The following is a 6,628-nucleotide window of genomic DNA, read 5'->3' as shown; positions in this document are numbered from 1 at the left end:
AGAGTGAAGAACAGAAAATTACACATACTGTATGAAGAAACTTTACATGGAAGCAAAAGGTAAGATTTTAAAGGTTATGTTTCTTTTCGAATAGTAATAATTCCTACCATATGATAGTATTTTGGTTTTAATTAGTAGGCCCAAACAGGACGGGTGCGGGTTCCAGCAAAAGTGCGTTTTTCTCCATAATCATTGTTTTATTCATGTGTAACTGCACAAGAAGTGTAGGTGGCAATTATTTTTGTATTGCAATTAATATTAAGTGTGCTTTCAGTTTGTTGTATAGCCTACATTATTAGTGAATAGGGCCTATTTCGGTAATTTTTTAGAAATAGTGTACTTCACGGCTTCAAATCATGGGTCGAAGGCACAATAACTCGTTTAAAAGAGAAAAGTTCACTGGTACTGATAATAATGAATGATGTCTTTGGCCTGGGATTTCTAACCAACATTAGTACAGCAAGGTACACTGTTCCTAGCAAATTACCAATATTTCAGTATGTTAGGCCTACGTATTTTACTGTTAATAAATGGGCGGATATTTTGTATTAGGCCCATAATACCATTCGATCACAGATAGGGCCTAACATTATTTTTTAAAAGAACAGCATGAGGTGGAGAGAAGTTTCCACTAAAATGCAATAGGCCTAAGTTATCTCTTTGTAATGCACATTCAACACCTCGTAAAATAACACAGAAACAGCAGATATTAAGTTTTTTCCAAAGTTTCTATGTACAGTATAGTCATATGTTTGATATTGTACTGACAATCGTCCATTAAAAGCTTTTGCTTATTTAGGTATAGAAACTTAGATAAGGGAAAAAGAGAAATACAGTATATTTTCTAATGTTGTAGGTTGCATATGGAATTAACCTAGTTTTACTTCCTTTTTAGTAATATAGAATGAAGCATGGGAAGAATATAGTAACATCAGCACAAATACAAGGACCTGAAAACAGCTGAGAAGCAAATTTGAATTCTTGGAAAAGAACACAAATAAAATTGCTGCTGCAGAGAGACAATGCAGGCTACAAACAATTGGAGCCCCTCCAACTGAAGCAAAACCAAATCCAAACTTAGCCAAGGGTAAGTGATTTAATTCTCCTATCAATTGAATGATTTCTCAGTGATTTTGATTCACATTCAATGCATAAGTTCACTTATATGTTAAATTATACAATTATTAAATAATAAGCAGAGGAAATTGTATAACACAAGTTTGAATTCTTTTTATTTATTTATTTATCCATTCACTCATTTATTTATTTACTTACTCTTGTTACAGCCGAAGTAGTAACTAAACCAAGTTCCACTGATACCAGTGCAGCTAATAACACGAATGAGGTTAGTGTGTAAGGAATTAAGAGTCAGAAGAAGAGATGATGAGCTTTAGAGATAAAAAAAAATATTAGATTCTTGAAAATTGTTATACAAATTTAATTTAATGTCGGTATTACATTATAATACTATTATTTCTTTTTTATTTACAGTACCATTCAGGTTCACAGTGCAATTCTTTAGTTTTTGAAGTGAAACTGGACATCCCAACAATATCTCCAGGTAATTTTATTTATACTACAAAACGTTCTTTCACATTCTACGTATGATGCTTACTTTTCCAATCTGAAATAGCTGTAACATGTAAACACATTTTCAGCCAACATGTTGAAAATAAAACTAACACACATACTATATGAAATCTGCAGCAAGCAGTAGATAAATAAGATACAAAAATTAAAAAAAAAAAAATGTTAAAATATAAATTGTACATAATGATGAAATGGTCACAAGAAATGGATGTCATAAAAAGTAAACATCATTGTATTATAATATTATGTGGGATTTGAGTGGGAATTTGAAATTTATAAATGTAGGCCTAAAATAGAAAGTACACTAAACTGAAGAATTTATTTTGAGATTTCTCTGTAATGGGTTTGTAATCAGATTAGGCCACATTATGTTAAGTTGTATTTCAATTCTACTGTGAGGATTCTCACTTTGAAACTTGTGAATGATTTCTTGTGTACAGAAAAACTGAAAAATATCTCTTCATAAGATAAAACAGAAACTGACTACACTCTATTTACAATAGAACTATTTGCTTGGTTTTTTCTCTCTCTTTTTTATTGCAGCTTTACTTTCTTATTGTTAAAAATGAGTTTGGATTAATAGCACGTTAGAAAATACAATACTGTTACAGCTGCTGACTTTGAAGTGTCCACACCTTTATGATAAAACATCATCTTTCTCCAGAATTAAATATCTTAAGAATTAATTCCACTCTTAAAATATTACAGAGTTAGCTGGTGCAACAGATGAAGGTCTTCCACTGTACGGGTAATGAAAGTAAGTTTTAAGTGAAATTACTGGTTTATTCAGTGTAGGTAGTGTAGGCTAAACCCAGAAAGGTCTGAATATAAGCATATATCCCTCTCTTAAATATTTCAGCTGATAATGGAATAATAGCTGATCGAGTTACACCCCAAGGATGCTTAAAAAAAAAGCAAGCCTCTGAGGAATGCACTAGCCACATCGAAAAATCTTTCTCCATCTGTGAACTGTAAGTTTAATGTTTACTTAATTATACTTGAGATGTTGGAAATGCATGAACTTCAATACTATTACAGTGATTTCTTTAAAAAATACATTAGTTGAAAGTTGGATGCTAACATTATAACAAAGAATGATTTGAAATAAAAGTAAGTCATGTCCTCATGTTTGGAAAGAGATGGGGTTTGGAATATCAAAAGTAACATTTGGAGTTTTTACATTACTTTTTCCTCCTCTTTAATGGGTGGTCCATCTACAAGGACATCTTCAATTAGTGGCAGAAAGTAAATGCTACAAAAATCACCCATTCTTTATGTTTTAACAAAAAAATATGTTTAATTTTGTTGACCAGATTTGTTTGACCTGGATGACTGGGAGATTACTTCTTCTCATCCTTCTAATGGAGTGATAATCTCTTGCAGCTGTTCTTGATCCATATGGTCTCTGCTTTATCTGCTAGTCTTCAGGATTAGGTTCGAGTCAAGTGATAATTATAAGCTAATCTAAGGTTTCTGGTTGGGTTCGGGTCTGGTTCAGATCAGGCCGAGATGGGCCGGGCCTAAGAATTATGGCCCGTGCAGATCTCTAACAAATGGGGCTTATAGCTGAAGTTGGCTCTGCCACAGTTTTCCAAGTTTTGTGTATTTGCATATGTATTTGTGTTGTGTTTAATTACAGTTACTATGTACTCTTATGTATTAGCCTGCATATTATTAATTTGTAAATATGACATGTACCATAGCATATATAATGAGACAGTGGATGTAATAAATGATTATGCTTATTGTATCTCCTGAAAAATGTCGTGTTTTGTTTACACAAAATAAATAAATAAATTTTAAACTTAATTGCAGCTATAGTCCATCTCTCTTGTTTTAAGTACACATTCACAGAGTACCTGAATATAATTGAAGGGTCAGCTGGAACAACTTTGTAAGTTACAAAATTTTCATTTGGTGTGTTTCCGTGTAATAATGTTGTATGTCATGTTACTTTGCTATACTCCTTGGCTTGCTACTGTCCATCAATGCAGTACGTGAAATTTGTCCACTCAAAAGTTTGCTACCCTCATAAGAACAAAGTTGTACGCATACACATTTTTGCAGCTCCTGTAAATTTTACCAAATGTAACTTATAATGTTGTTCCAGCCGACGCTTCAATTAATGTGCCTCTTGAAAAATGTTGTTTTACCATATTTTGCTTATGTAAAATAAATTTGAATTGCAGATACAGTGCATTAGCCTGTTAAGAGATCACTGTGAGGGATCCAAGCAATAAAATATATTTAAAAAGTAACGATATGAATATGTTTGCATACATGAATCACTAGGCCTAGCGTCAATGAAACAGCTCCCTTGCAAAACATAAATGCCAATTCCAAAACTTTCAGGAAATGAAGAAAAACTGTCACGTCTAAAATTCAATAAACTGTTACAGTTTGTTAAATAATAATATATAGCAAGCATATCTTAAGTCTGATTAGTGAAATATGTTAGGCCTACTCCTACTGGCGAGCGATATATGCAAGGAAGGAGAAGGGAACTTGCCACCCTACCACATTATCTCCTGACAGTTGTCTCATGAGTGATGCCTTATTGGTATTCCAATCTATCTTCGGAGAGTTGATTAAACAACTAGCAGACACAAAATGAAACAGTTCTAGGAAAACTTTAATCAAGACCTATAATATGTACACAAAACCTGTATTAAAATACTATTCAGAAGTAGCCTACTCGTAACAGCATCAAAAAGAGAGACAGAATCCCTCGGAAAAAAAAAAAACAAGCCTTGCACTTAACTACTGGAGCAAATAAAACTACTCCCAATGAAGCATTAAAAGTCATCACTTCAATTAAACCAAGCAGTAAGTGCAGCACTAGCTCGATTGACAACAATTCCTGCTGTAACTTCGTGGACCCCACAAAAATCTCCTACTGTTGTCAATGTTCTCCCAGTGGCATAGAATCTCAATACCAGTAGTAATTGGTCCATTGGAGGTAAGGCATTATTTCTGGAAAAATGAACAAACAATTAGATTTGGTTACACCTTTACCGGTAAATCTTTACAATAGCGTTACCAAAAGAAAGCAAGGACTCCCTACAGGATAGCCTGGAAGAGAGAGGTTTGGATGTAGTTTTGACATTTTTTTTTTTTTTAGACAATTGTAAATATATGCAAATCAAACTAACCTAACCTGTCACTAAACTCGATCTTACGAAACCTTGTCTTTTCCCTTTAATTAGTAAGGAAACACAGTTAATGAAATGAATGTGCTGCCCTTTCCTGCCACCTACCCCTTCTATCTCGATAGAGCGATCCCGCCTACCCGTACCTCTCCATCGGACTCCACTTTCACAGCAACTTTCCACCTTTATTTGGGAAATTGGTATCGGCACTCAATTTTTCTTTCGTTTACGGTACATATTCCTTGACTAGAAGCCAAATATGTGAATACATTTGTATCTTAAAGTGGTAACGCAATTGTGAAGAAATGATAGTTTAACATATAAAGGATTTTGATATATTATATACGGTTATTATTTTTTATATAAAAGTATTTTGAAACTTATTGTAGGTTGCCCTATATTATTATATCAATCACCTTAATACCTTGTAAGAGCAACAGAACACCTGCATGAAGCAACATTCTAACCTCACTTCTACTGTACGCCTATTACAGGTTACTGTACTTCAAAATAATTATTATAGTGCTATTATATACAAAATATTAATGTAATACCTACCGAAATAGTGTAGCTTATTATTAACTGTGTACTTACGATCTGTGTCTTGTTTCAGTTGATCATTGATTTCATGTAGTAGGTTTCATTACCTGAAACTGTCTAAAAAAATTCTCGTCATCCCACTCTTCAAAATTATTTGGACGCAGCCTAATTCGTTTTGCTGTTCTGATAAACGAAGCATCTGCTCCAGAACTTATCATCAGAATCAGTATCAAAATTAAATTGATCCTTCAAATCACCAGTTGTACGACGTGCAGCCATCTTGATTTCAACACAGAGTTCCAACCTCCGGATAACGCCTATCTGCCACTCTGGCTTCCGGATTGCTAATCTGGAAGTTTAGCCTCCAGATTGCACATAACCAAAAGTCGTAGTACGCAATTACAACCCAACTTCCGGATAAATATGCCATCTGCCGGATAAGTTTAAACTAGAACTTTATCCGAGAGTCGTAGTACAGGCCCTGAGGCTTGTAAAGATAGCACAGGGTCACGTATAAGCCTAATCCTTGTGAAGTAAGTGATGTGGAAGTCAGATGACACCAAGTTTTATTACCGCGAACCGCTCCTTGTTCTTTCCTTCCTTATCCCCTTCTCCTTCATTTCTTTTTGTTATCATCTGTTTCTTGTTCTTCTATTTATTTCTCTTCTCTCCCTTTCTTTTCAGCCACACATTTTCTTCTTTACTCGCCTTCTTATATTTCAACTGTACTTTCGTTTTTTGTTTTAATTTTATTTCCCATTTCCTCTCCTTTTTTTGCCGTCACTTGTCTCCTCACACGGACAGACGTGTGACAGCTGGAATCATCGTAATGCAGATGAAGACGCTGCAGTGTCACTGCCCGCCTCTCTCTCGCTGTTGATGGCCCGGTTGATGAATGAGCCTCTGACAGCGCCGGGTGATCCATCATCGGAAAGAGATTGGATGATGGAGCGGGGAGGTCACTCCGCACCAATTCATCATCCGTCCCTTCACACAGTTTCCTGCTCCAGTTTCTCCGCAGTCGCTCGGGACCCGATTGAATCGCATGTTGGATAAGTACCAAGCTGACGTTATTGAATACCGTAATATCTTAAGAATGATGTTGCTGAATATCAGACAACTCAATACTACCTGCTTTTGAATATCGAGACACCTCAAGGCTGGTATTGTTGAGTATCAAGACACCTCAAGGCTGGTGTTGTTGAGTATCGAGACACCTCAAGGCTGGTATTGTTGAATATCAAGACATCTCAAGGCTGGTGTTGTTGAATATCAAGATATCTGAAGGCTGGTGTTGAATATCAAGACACCTCAAGGCTGGTATTGTTGAGTATCAATGCACCTCAAGG

General features: G+C 35.1%; 2 long non-coding RNA genes across 2 annotated transcripts; both read left to right on the top strand.

Moving 5' to 3' along the window:
* Positions 1-286: 286 nt before the first annotated feature.
* Positions 287-1,562, top strand: LOC138712623 (uncharacterized). Its single transcript, XR_011335763.1, has 4 exons — positions 287-464; positions 896-1,087; positions 1,287-1,345; positions 1,492-1,562. It is a non-coding gene; the product is annotated as an uncharacterized lncRNA (long non-coding RNA).
* An 814-nt stretch (positions 1,563-2,376) lies between these two features.
* On the top strand, positions 2,377-3,404 carry LOC138712622 (uncharacterized). Its single transcript, XR_011335762.1, has 2 exons — positions 2,377-2,561; positions 2,904-3,404. It is a non-coding gene; the product is annotated as an uncharacterized lncRNA (long non-coding RNA).
* The last annotated feature ends 3,224 nt before the right edge of the window (positions 3,405-6,628 follow it).

This window comes from Periplaneta americana, chromosome 13 (genome assembly GCF_040183065.1).
Source record: "Periplaneta americana isolate PAMFEO1 chromosome 13, P.americana_PAMFEO1_priV1, whole genome shotgun sequence".
In the NCBI taxonomy this organism is placed as follows: Eukaryota; Metazoa; Arthropoda; class Insecta; order Blattodea; family Blattidae; genus Periplaneta; species Periplaneta americana.
This window is presented reverse-complemented; position numbering and strand designations above follow the sequence as displayed.